The sequence below is a fragment of the Zootermopsis nevadensis genome, unplaced genomic scaffold (assembly GCF_977971745.1).
Source record: "Zootermopsis nevadensis isolate Lab colony 2312 unplaced genomic scaffold, Znev_1.0 Znev_ptg000029l, whole genome shotgun sequence".
Taxonomy (NCBI): domain Eukaryota; kingdom Metazoa; phylum Arthropoda; class Insecta; order Blattodea; family Termopsidae; genus Zootermopsis; species Zootermopsis nevadensis.
The window spans coordinates 11,970,966-11,983,468 of NW_028259161.1; positions in this window are offsets into that span (position 1 = coordinate 11,970,966).

A 12,503-nucleotide genomic window follows, 5' to 3' on the forward strand; every position below is an offset into this window, starting at 1 on the left:
GTTTCTGCACAACCGGCCTATGCAGGGCTAGATGTGTGGCCGACCGTGTCCCTGTCCGTCTCGGTATGTGCCTTACGTGTTGCATCCCCCACCTCGGCTTATAGAAGACGTCACGTAAGAGACCTTGTGAGCCACAGATCGTGTTCGGAAGAGACACAGTACACCAGACAGTCCGACGGCGATCTGTCATGCATGGCATCACGTGGGGTGAAATTTGAAAGAAATTTTTTCAAAATTTTCGAAAAATCAAAAAACGTTGGAAATCGTCCAAAAAGCGCACAAAACCAAAAAAATTTGAAAAATTCCACTTTTAATTTTTTTTTCAAAAATTTCAATTTTTTGGTTTTTTTTTTGCTTTTCATACAATTTCCAGCGTTTTTTGATTTTTCGAAAATTTTGAAAAAATTTCAAAACTCTCACCAAGAGATGCACTGCAACCTCGGCGAGGGCCTCACCCTGTCTGCCGGACACGGCCTCGATCCTTTCCGATTGCTGACTGCCTCGGTTTCTGCACAACCGGCCTATGCAGGGCTCGATGTGTTGCCGACCGTGTCCCTGCCCGTCTCGGTATCTGCCTTACATGTTGCATCCCCCACCTCGGCTTATAGAAGACGTCACGTAAGAGACCTTGTGAGGCACAGACCGCGTCTGGAAGAGACACAGTACATCAGACAGTCCGACGGCGATCTGTCATGCATGGCATCAGGTGGGCTGATATTTGATATACATTTTTTCAAAATTTTTGAAAAATCAAAAAACGTTGGAAATCGTCCAAAAAGCGCACAAAACCAAACAAATTTGAAAATTCCACTTTCAAATTTTTTTCAAAAATTTCAATTTTTTTGGTTTTGTGCGCTTTTCAGACAATTTCCAGCGTTTTTTGATTTTTCGAAAATTTTCAAAATTTTGAAAAAAAATTCAAAACTCTCACCAAGAGATGCATTGCAACCTCGGCAAAGGCCTAACCCTGTTTGCCGGACTCGGCCTCGATACTTTCCGATTGCTGACTGCCTCGGTTTCTGCACAACCGGCCTATGCAGGGCTCGATGTGTGGCCGACCGTGTCCCTGTCCGTCTCGGTATGTGCGTTACGTGTTGCATTCCCCACCTCGGCTTATAGAAGACGTCACGTAAGAGACCTTGTGAGGCACAGACCGCGTTCGGAAGAGACACAGTACACCAGACAGTCCGACGGTGATCTGTCATGCATGGCATCAGGTGGGGTGAAATTTGAAATAAATTTTTTCAAAATTTTCGAAAAATCAAAAAACGTTGGAAATCGCCCAAAAAGCGCACAAAACCAAAAAAAATTGAAAAATTCCACTTTCAAAATTTTTACAAAAATTTCATTTTTTTGGTTTTTTGCGCTTTTCAGACAATTTCCAGCGGTTTTTGATTTTTCGAAAATTTTGGAAAAAATTTCAAAACTCTCACCAAGAGATGCACTGCAACCTCGGCGAAGGCCTCACCCTGTCTGCCGGACACGGCCTCGATCCTTTCCGATTGCTGACTGCCTCGGTTTCTGCACAACCGGTCTATGCAGGGCTCGATGTGTGGCCGACCGTGTCCCTGCCCGTCTCGGTATCTGCCTTACATGTTGCATCCCCCACCTCGGCTTATAGAAGACGTCACGTAAGAGACCTTGTGAGGCACAGACCGCGTTCGGAAGAGACACAGTACATCATTCAGTCCGACGGCTATCTGTCATGCATGGCATCAGGTGGGCTTTTATTTGATATAAATTTTTTCAAAATTTTTGAAAAATCAAAAAACGTTGGAAATCGTCCAAAAAGCGCACAAAACCAAAAAAATTTGAAAAATTACACTTTCAAAATTTTTTCAATAATTTCAAATTTTTTTGGTTTTGTGCGCTTTTCAGACAATTTCCAGCGTTTTTTGATTTTTCGAAAATTTTCAAAATTTTGAAAAAAAATTCAAAACTCTCACCAAGAGATGCACGGCAACCTCGGCGAAGGCCTCACCCTGTCTGCCGGACACGGCCTCGATCCTTTCCGATTGCTGACTGCCTCGGTTTTTGCACAACCAGCCTATGCAGGGCTCGATGTGAGGCCGACCGTGTCCCTGCCCGTCTCTGTATGTGCCTTACGTGTTGCATCCCCCACCTCGGCTTATAGAAGACGTCACGTAAGAGACCTTGTGAGCCACAGATCGCGTTCGGAAGAGGCACAGTACACCAGACAGTCCGACGGCGATCTGTCATGCATGGCATCAGGTGGGGTGAAATTTGATAAACATTTTTTCAAAATTTTCGAAAAATCAAAAAACGTTGGAAATCGCCCAAAAAGCGCACAAAACCAAAAAAATTTGAAAAATTCCACTTTCAAAATTTTTACAAAAATTTCAATTTTTTGGTTTTGTGCGCTTTTCAGACAATTTCCAGCGTTTTTTGATTTTTCGAAAATTTTCAAAATTTTGAAAAAAATTCAAAACTCTCACCAAGAGATGCACGGCAACCTCGGCGAAGGCCTCACCCTGTCTGCCGGACTCGGCCTCTATCCTTTCCGATTGCTGACTGTTTCGGTTTCTGCACAACCGGCCTAGGCAGGGCTCGATGTGTGGCCGACCGTGTCCCTGTCCGTCTCGGTATGTGCGTGACGTGTTGCATCCCCCACCTCGGCTTATAGAAGACGTCACGTAAGAGACCTTGTGAGGCACAGATCGCGTTCAGAAGAGACACAGTACACCAGACAGTCCGACGGTGATCTGTCATGCATGGCATCAGGTGGGGTGAAATTTGAAAGAAATTTTTTCAAAATTTTCGAAAAATCAAAAAACGTTGGAAATAGTCCAAAAAGCGCACAAAACCAAAAAAAATTGATAAATTCCACTTTAAAATTTTTTTCAAAAATTTCAATTTTTTTGTTTTTTTGCGCTTTTCATACAATTTCCAGCGTTTTTTGATTTTTCGAAAATTTTGAAAAAATTTCAAAACTCTTACCAAGAGATGCACTGCAACCTCGGCGAAGGCCTCACCCTGTCTGCCGGACTCGGCCTCGATCCTTTCCGATTGCTGACTGCCTCGGTTTCTGCACAACCGGCCTATGCAGGGCTCGATGTGTGGCCGACCGTGTCCCTGCCCGTCTCGGTATCTGCCTTACATGTTGCATCCCCCACCTCGGCTTATAGAAGACGTCACGTAAGAGACCTTGTGAGGCACAGACCGCGTCTGGAAGAGACACAGTACATCAGACAGTCCGACGGCGATCTGTCATGCATGGCATCAGGTGGGCTGATATTTGATATAAATTTTTTCAAAATTTTGGAAAATCAAAAAACGTTGGAAATCGTCCAAAAAGCGCACAAAACCAAAAAATTTGAAAAATTCCACTTTCAAAATTTTTTCAAAAATTTCAAATTTTTTTGGTTTTGTGCGCTTTTCAGACAATTTCCAGCGTTTTTTGATTTTTCGAAAATTTTCAAAATTTTGAATAAAATTCAAAACTCCCACCAAGAGATGCACTGCAACCTCGGCAAAGGCCTAACCCTGTCTGCCGGACTCGGCCTCGAAACTTTCCGATTGCTGACTGCCTCGGTTTCTGCACAACCGGCCTATGCAGGGCTGGATGTGTGGCCGACCGTGTCCCTCTCCGTCTCGGTATGAGCGTTACGTGTTGCATTCCCCACCTCGGCTTATAGAAGACGTCAGGTAAGAGACCTTGTGAGGCACAGACCGCGTTCGGAAGAGACACAGTACATCAGACAGTCCGACGGCGATCTGTCATGCATGGCATCAGGTGGTCTGATATTTGATATAAATTTTTTCAAAATTTTTGAAAAATCAAAAAACGTTGGAAATCGTCCAAAAAGCGCACAAAACCAAAAAAAATTGAAAATTCCACTTTCAAATTTTTTTCAAAAATTTCAATTTTTTTGGTTTTGTGCGCTTTTCAGACAATTTCCAGCGTTTTTTGATTTTTCGAAAATTTTCAAAATTTTGAAAAAAAATTCAAAACTCTCACCAAGAGATGCACTGCAACCTCGGCGAAGGCCTAACCCTGTCTGCCGGACTCGGCCTCGATACTTTCCGATTGCTGACTGCCTCGGTTTCTGCACAACCGGCCTATGCAGGGCTCGATGTGTGCCCGTCCGTGTCCCTGTCCGTCTCGGTATGTGCGTTACGTGTTGCATTCCCCACCTCGGCTTATAGAAGACGTCACGTAAGAGACCTTGTGAGGCACAGACCGCGTTCGGAAGAGACACAGTACATCAGACAATCCGACGGTGATCTGTCATGCATGGCATCAGGTGGGGTGAAATTTGAAAGAATTTTTTTCAAAATTTTCGAAAAATCAAAAAACGTTGGAAATCGCCCAAAAACCGCACAAAACCAAAAAAAATTTGATAAATTCCAATTTCAAAATTTTTTCAAAATTTTCGAATTTTTTTTGTTTTGTGCGCTTTTCAGACAATTTCCAACGTTTTTTTATTTTTCGAAAATTTTGAAAAAAAAATTCAAAACTCTCACCAAGAGATGCACGGCAACCTCGGCGAAGGCCTGACCCTGTCTGCCGGACTCGTCCTCGATCCTTTCCGATTGCTGACTGCCTCGGTTTTTGCACAACCGGCCTATGCAGGGCTCGATGTGTGGCCGACCGTGTCCCTGTCCGTCTCGGTATGTGCGTTACGTGTTGCATTCCCCACCTCGGCTTATAGAGGACGTCACGTAAGTGACCTTGTGAGGCACAGACCGCGTTCGGAAGAGACACAGTACATCAGACAGTCCGACGGCGATCTGTCATGCATGGCATCAGGTGGTCTGATATTTGATATAATTTTTCTCAAAATTTTCGAAATATCAAAAAACGTTGGAAATCGCCCCAAAAGCGCACAAAAGAAAAAAAACTTGAAAAATTCCACTTTCAAATTTTTTTAAAAAATTTCAATTTTTTTGGTTTTGTGCGCTTTTCACACAATTTCCAGAGTTTTTTCATTTTTCGAAAATTTTCAAAATTTTGAAAAAAATTTCAAAACTCTCACCAAGAGATGCACGGCAACCTCGGCGAAGGCCTCACTGTCTGCCGGACTCGGCCTCGATCCTTTCCGATTGCTGACTGCCACGGTTTCTGCACAACCGGCCTATGCAGGGCTCGATGTGTGGCCGACCGTGTCCCGGCCCGTCTCGGTATGGGCGTTACGTGTTGCATTCCCCACCTCGGCTTATAGAAGACGTCACGTAAGAGACCTTGTGAGCCACAGATCGCGTTTGGAAGAGACACAGTACACCAGACAGTCCGACGGCGATCTGTCATGCATGGCATCAGGTGGGGTGAAATTTGAAAGAAATTCTTTCCAAATTTTCGAAAAATCAAAAATCGTTGGAAAACGCCCAAAAAGCGCACAAAACCAAAAAAATTGAAAAATTCCACTTTCAAACTTTTTTCAAAAATTTCAAATTTTTTTGGTTTTGTGCGCTTTTCAGACAATTTCCAACGTTTTTTTATTTTTCGAAAATTTTCAAAATTTTGAAAAAAAATTTCAAAACTCTCACCAAGAGATGCACGGCAACCTCGGCGAAGGCCTCACCCTGTCTGCCGGACTCGTCACCGATCCTTTCCGATTGCTGACTGCCTTGGTTTTTGCACAACCGGCCTATGCAGGGCTCGATGTGTGGCCGACCGTGTCCCTGTCCGTCTCGGTATGTGCGTTACGTGTTGCATCTCGGCTTATAGAAGACGTCACGTAAGAGACCTTGTGAGCCACAGATCGCGTTCGGAACAGACACAGTACACCAGACAGTCCGACGGCGATCTGCCATGCATGGCGTCAGGTGGGGTGAAATTTTTTCAAATTTTTTTCAAAATTTTGAAAAATCAAAAAAAGTTGGAAATCGCCTAAAAAGCGCACAAAACCAAAAAAATTTGAAAAATTCCACTTTCAACATTTTTTCAAAAATTTCAAATTTTTTTTGGTTTTGTGCGCTTTTCAAGCAATTTCCAGCGTTTTTTGATTTTTCCAAAATTTTCAAAATTTTGAAAAAAATTCAAAACTCTCACCAAGAGATGCACGGCAACCTCGGCGAAGGCCTCACCCTGTCTGCCGGACTCGGCCTCGTTCCTTTCCGATTGCTGACTGCCTCGGTTTTTGCACAACCAGCCTATGCAGGGCTCGATGTGAGGCCGACCGTGTCCCTGCCCGTCTCGGTATGTGCGTTACGTGTTGCATCCCCCACCTCGGCTTATAGAAGACGTCACGTAAGAGACCTTGTGAGCCACAGATCGCGTTCGGATAGGATTCGAAGGATTGGATCTCAATTTTCGGCACTGGTCGAGATAATTGTCTGGTTCAACACTCTCCGCGCTCGGCGAGGTATGGACGGAGGTGACCTTGTCTTTCTGAAGGCCCACCTCCCTGAGCTGCTTCAGCAGGTGCGGAAGCAGCTTCTGGACGCAATCGATGCTGAAAAGCGGAGACAACGGGCGACAGCAGCAGCAGCAGCAACAGCCGTGGTCGGAGGGCCTACTCGAGCCAACGCTGGCAAGAGGAAGGCCAACGAGTTGGACTTGTCCAACTCGGGCGGTTCGATGGAACCCGCATCTAGGCGCCCGGCGCCCGGGCCACTGTCCGGAGCCGGGTCCACTCCTCTGCCGGCACCGGCAAAAGTTCATCGGCCCGATTGCTCGGCGGCGGCAGCAACAGCAACCTCCACCAACGTATCCACGGGCGAACAAGCCACCTCGTGTGGCCGGCAACTCGGCAGTTATGCTGAGGTCAGCGCGGCGTACACCGGGGTAGTGGCCGGGCGACCGGTTAAAGGGGCGACTGCTGGGGTGGATTCCTCGTCACCGCTCCCCACTAAAGCCGGGGCCTCGCAAGAGGTTAAAGGAGTGAGGGACGTGAAGTCGTCCCGCGGACCTCCCCCCGCTCACCCCGCCGCGCTGAAACTGCCAAGCGGGACAGTGAAGCCCGCAGCGAAGGGTCCCGGCTCCCGGCCGGGACCCGCTTCCTCGATGGAGGAGGCACTTGGGCGCAGGTCTCCCCGGGCTTCCGGGGACCTGTCCGGGCCACTCACTGGCATGTCATTTGACGCCGCTTCTTCCTTCCACGCTCAAGTGGACAAAACGGCTCCGGGGGAGCGCCGTAACAAAACCCCGGTGTACGTCTCTGGGGTGAAGGACGTACGCGGTTTCCTGCATAGGATTCGCGCGGAGTCGGCCTGCGGGATCGTGGCTCAGATGAAGGGAGAAAACCTGACTCTTGTGCCTGAGACCGCCGACGGGTTCCGGGCCACCGTCAGGGTCCTGCGTTCCCTCGGTGAGGGCGAGGGTGTGAGTTTTCACACATTCTCCCTCCCCGAGGATCGGTGCGTGCGCCTGGTGATTAAAAACCTGGGCGTGCGCATGCCCGAGGCCGAGATACGCGAGGAGCTGGCCGCCATGCACATTGCTGTGCAGGGTGTCCTGCAACTCCGATCGACGCGCCGGGCCATGGACCAGGACGGTGACCGTCCCCTTACGCCGCACTTCATCGTGTCGGTAGCACGGGGCCCCGACGTGGCGAAAGTGCGTTCCGTTACCGAGATCTGCGGTCTGCGGGTCAAGGTGGAGACATACGTCGCACCGAAGGGGCCCATGCAGTGCAAACGGTGCCAACGCTTCGGGCACACGCAGCGGAACTGCGGCTATGCACCTAGGTGCGTGGCCTGCGGGGACGCCCACCCATCCGGGTCGTGTGCCACCCCCAAGCAGCAGCTTAAGTGCTGCAGCTGCGGGGGCAACCACACTGCGAACTATAGAGGTTGCAGCAAGTGGAAGGAAGCCAAGGCGGCCGCTGCACAGCGTGCGAAAGGGTATCGCGGCAGAAAGGACGGCGTCTCCACGCGCCTGCCAGCGCCCAAATCGGCGCCAGCTAAGCCTTCTCTGGACCAGGAGAACTTGGGCCCTGGGTGGAACCACGTGGTCCGTGGTGGCCGCGTTCGTCAAGGCTGCGGCCATGAGGAACTCCGCCCCAACGCCATCTGGCGCCATTGCACGGACTGAGCGGCAGGCTGTCTCTAAGGCCGGCCGTGCCAAGCCCGCTCATCCTGTGGTGCCGGTGGCAAATCCCGCTGCACCTGTTCCCAACAAGCTTGCACCTGCCCCCAAGAAGACTGACCCCACCCCACCCAAGGGCCAGTCGCCGCTCCAGGACATCTCAGATATCCTGGAGACCCTCTCACCACGGGTCTGCGTCGAGTTGACACGCCGTCTCCTCGCCGCGATCCATTCCCTCCCATCCGGGGGGTCTCGTCCGCGAGCCCTCCTCCAAACCGTTCTCCTCTTCATGGCCGACAATGACTGCACGGCCTAGAGGACACGGTGGTAAAGCCTTGCGGCTGGCTTACTGGAACGCCGACGGTGTTCGCGGCAGGAAGCTGGAGCTGGAGCAGTTCCTCGGTGACTACGGAGTCGATATTTGCCTCCTGAACGAGACGCACCTCACGTCGGGTCGGGCCTTGAGGTTCGCGAACTACGTTTGCCACCGTACGGACCGCCCGACGATGGGGGGCGGCACAGCGATCCTTGTCCGCAGGGGCATTGATCATTACCCTGTGCCGGTCTCGGGTCTGCAGCAACTGGAAGCAACCGCCATTCACCTGGTGCTGGCAACCAGGAAAGTCAAGCTCGTGGCGGCATACCTCGCACCCACCCGGCCCTGGATCGAGTCGGACTTGACCGAGTGCTTGAGCGGGGGTTTCCCGGTCATCTTGGCTGGTGACCTCAACGCGAAGCACACGGACTGGAATTCTAGGCTGATCTCTGCTAGGGGCTCGCTCCTGCGTGATTACGCCAACAGATATTCCTGCTTGATCTACGGGCCGGATTCCCCAACCACGGCTCCCTACACACACAACGCCACACCCGACGTCCTTGATATTGTCCTCATCAAGGACTTCGTCCTACCAGTGCACCTGACTGTATGCCCCGCACTCAGCTCAGATCACCTGCCCGTCCTCATCGACACCACGTGCCGATCGTCCTTTCAACACCTGCCTGATCGCCCGGACATCGCGAGAATGGACTGGGCTGCATTCCAGGCTTGCCTCGAAAGCAGACTCCCGGGGAACCCCGTGGTAAACAACGAGGAGGCAATCGACAAGTGCGTCGGGGAGCTGACCAGTGCTATCCTGGAAGCCACAGCAGCGTCCGCTCCCAAGCTTCGACCCCGCGTTGACAGGCGGTCGCTTCTGCCCGCTAGTATTCGGGATGAAATACGCCTGAAGAACCGCCTGAGGAGGCGGTGGCAGGTCACGAGGGACCCCGCTCTTAAGACCCAGGTCAATCGACTCCAGAGGTCGGTGACCTACCGTCTCAACGAGTGGCGGAACGAACAGTGGAGCGACACGCTCGAATCCTTGGACTGCGAGGACCAGTCGCTTTGGAAGATGACCAAGCGGGTAATGCGAGTCCCCACTCCGTCGCCCCCCTTGATAGTGCCGGGAGGACTGGCTCTCTCGAACCCCGAGAAGGCAGAAGCCCTGGCCGACAGCCTTGAGGTCCAATTCCAGCCGGTAGACAACCCGTCGGACCCGGCTGCAATTGACATGGTTAACGAGGCGATGCGAGCATACGAGTATGCCCCCGCAAGTGAACCGAAATTAACCAGTCCCTTGGAGGTCGCCCAGGCCATCAAGGGACTCAAGGTTGGCAAGGCTCCGGGCCCCAACGGTATACCGAACAGGGTCCTGAGACATCTCCCACGACGCGCGGTAACCTTTCTCACGAAAGTGTTCAACGCGGTCCTCCGCAGGCAGCACTTCCCCTCGGCATGGAAACACGCTCGCGTGGTGTCCATACTGAAACCGGGGAAGGACCCCACGCTACCTTCTTCCTATAGACCCATCAGTCTTAGCGACACGGTCGGCAAGCTCTGCGAGAAGATACTCCTAACGAGGGTCCTACACGAGGTCAGCGAACGCGGGCTGCTGCGCGACGAGCAGTTTGGGTTTCGACCCAGACACAGCACGTCGTTGCAGCTGGCTCGCCTCGTCGAAAGGGTCAACAGAAACCTTGATGAGAAGCGGCTAACCGGCGCGGTTTTCCTGGACGTGGCCAAAGCCTTCGACACAGTCTGGGACCAAGGCCTCCTATACAAACTGACCGTCCTCAACTTCCCGTCGTACTTGGTGAAAACCATCTCTTCCTACCTCGCTGACCGGACATTCCAGACGTCCTTCCAGTCGGCCACGTCCACACGTCGAGCCATGCGGGCTGGAGTTGTGCAGGGCGGACTTCTCTCCCCTGTGCTCTTCAGTCTGTATGTCAACGACATACCCACTCCGTCCCGCCACGTCGAGTTAGCACAGTACGCGGACGACACGCCTCTATTAGCCACGTCCCGTAGCCCAACGCTTCTCGTCAGGTATCTGGAGACCTACCTCAGTAGACTTGAGCTCTGGCTCAGGGCCTGGAGGATTGCTATCAACGTCTCAAAGAGCACCGCGGTTCTCTTCGTTTCGGCGAGAAGACGCATCCAACAGCCCAGAGCGGTAAAGTTTCTCGGACAGCCGATCGAATGGGTCAAAACAGCTCGGTATCTGGGGGTCACCCTTGACGCCGGGCTTACCTGGTCGGCGCACGTCAACCAGGTGGGAAAGAAGGCGGCGCAACGATTAGGTGTGCTAGGCCAGCTCATCAATAGGAGAAGTAGCCTGTCCATCAGGAACGGTGTGCTGCTCTATAAGCAGCTCATCCGTCCCATGATGGATTACGCATGCCCGATCTGGAGGTCAGCTGCCCGCACCCACGTCCGGAAGCTGCAAGTTCTGCAATCCAAGTGTCTTCGCATTGTTACTAACGCGCCCTGGTACGTTAGTAACAGGCAAATACATGAGGATCTGGGGGTCCCGTTCTTTGCCGACCACACCAGAGCACTGACCGAGAGATTTGACTCGAGGTTAGCTGGTGTGGGGAACCCCTTAGTCCGGCAACTCGGGAGGCACTCGTGCCGAACGAGGGCTGCCAGAGGTCGCCCAAGGGCAACCGAGGGCGACCGATGTTCAGCAGGCCAGCCGAGGCCGTCCCCAAAAGACGGCCAAGTCGGCACAACGAGTGGTTAGACTACTCGGCTACCCTGACTGATGTTTTCCGTGCTTTTCCTCAGTTGTAAGGCAAATGCCAGGGTATAACTGAATAGGGGCACGGCCCGCCACCCCCCCCGATCATGGAGGCCATCAGCTGAAGTGATCTTCCCCCCATGCCGCAGAGACCTTCAGCCGAAACGGCCCCTCCCTCTCTGGGTTCAAACCCCAGAGATCCAACCAACCAAATTCCTTTGGACAACTTGCCTGACGGGATAACCTCCCATCAGCAGCAACGGATCCCAGTTCTAAGGTCGAGGCTCTCGCCACGACGAAACCCCGTTAGCGTTAGCATAATTTCAGTTTTTTAAATTAGGACCGTGTACCATTTCCAGCAATACGCCTTGTGCGCAGGTATGGTGTCACCTAGGTAGGGACGATGCTTGCGCTTGCGCAGGACTCCGCCCTCAGTTAGCTTTTTGGTTGATTGGTTGGAGATCGCGTTCGGAAGAGACACAGTACACCAGACAGTCCGACGGCCATCTGCCATGCATGGCATCAGGTGGGGTGAAATTTGAAAGAAATTTTTTCAAAATTTTGGAAAAATCAAATATCGTTGGAAATCGCCCAAAAAGCGCACAAAACCAAAAAAATTTGAAAAAATTCCGCTTTCAAATTTTTTTCAAAAATTTCAAATTTTTTTGGTTTTGTGCTCTTTTCAGACAATTTCAAGCGTTTTTTGATTTTTCGAAAATTTTCAAAATTTTGAAAAAAATTTCAAAACTCTCACCAAGAGATGCACGGCAACCTCGGCGAAGGCCTCACCCTGTCTGCCGGACTCGGCCTCGATCCTTTCCGATTGCTGACTGCCTCGGTTTTTGCACAACCGGCCTATGCAGGGCTCGATGTGTGGCCGACCGTGTCCCTGTCCGTCTCGGTATGTGCCTTACGTGTTGCATCCCCCACCTCGGCTTATATAAGACGTCACGTAAGAGACCTTGTGAGCCACAGATCGCGTTCGGAAGAGACACAGTACATCAGACAGTTCGACGGCGATCTGTCATGCATTGCATCAGGTGTGGTGAAATTTGAAAGAAATTTTTTCAAAATTTTCGAAAAATCAAAAAATGTTGGAAATCGCCCAAAAAGCGCACAAAACCAAAAAAAAATTGAAAAATTCCACTTTCAAACTTTTTTCAAGAATTTCAAATTTTTTGGTTTTGTGCGCTTTTCAGACAATTTCCAGCGTTTTTTGATTTTTCGAAAATTTTCAAAATTTTGAAAATAATTTCAAAACTCTCACCAAAAGTTGCACGGCAACCTCGGCGAATGCCTCAACCTGTCTGCCGGACTCGGCCTCAATCCTTTCCGATTGCTGACTGCCTCGGTTTCTGCACAACCGGCCTATGCAGGGCTCGATGTGTGGGCGACCGTGTCCCGGCCCGTCTCGGTATGTGCGTTACGTGTTGCATCCCCCACCTCGGCTT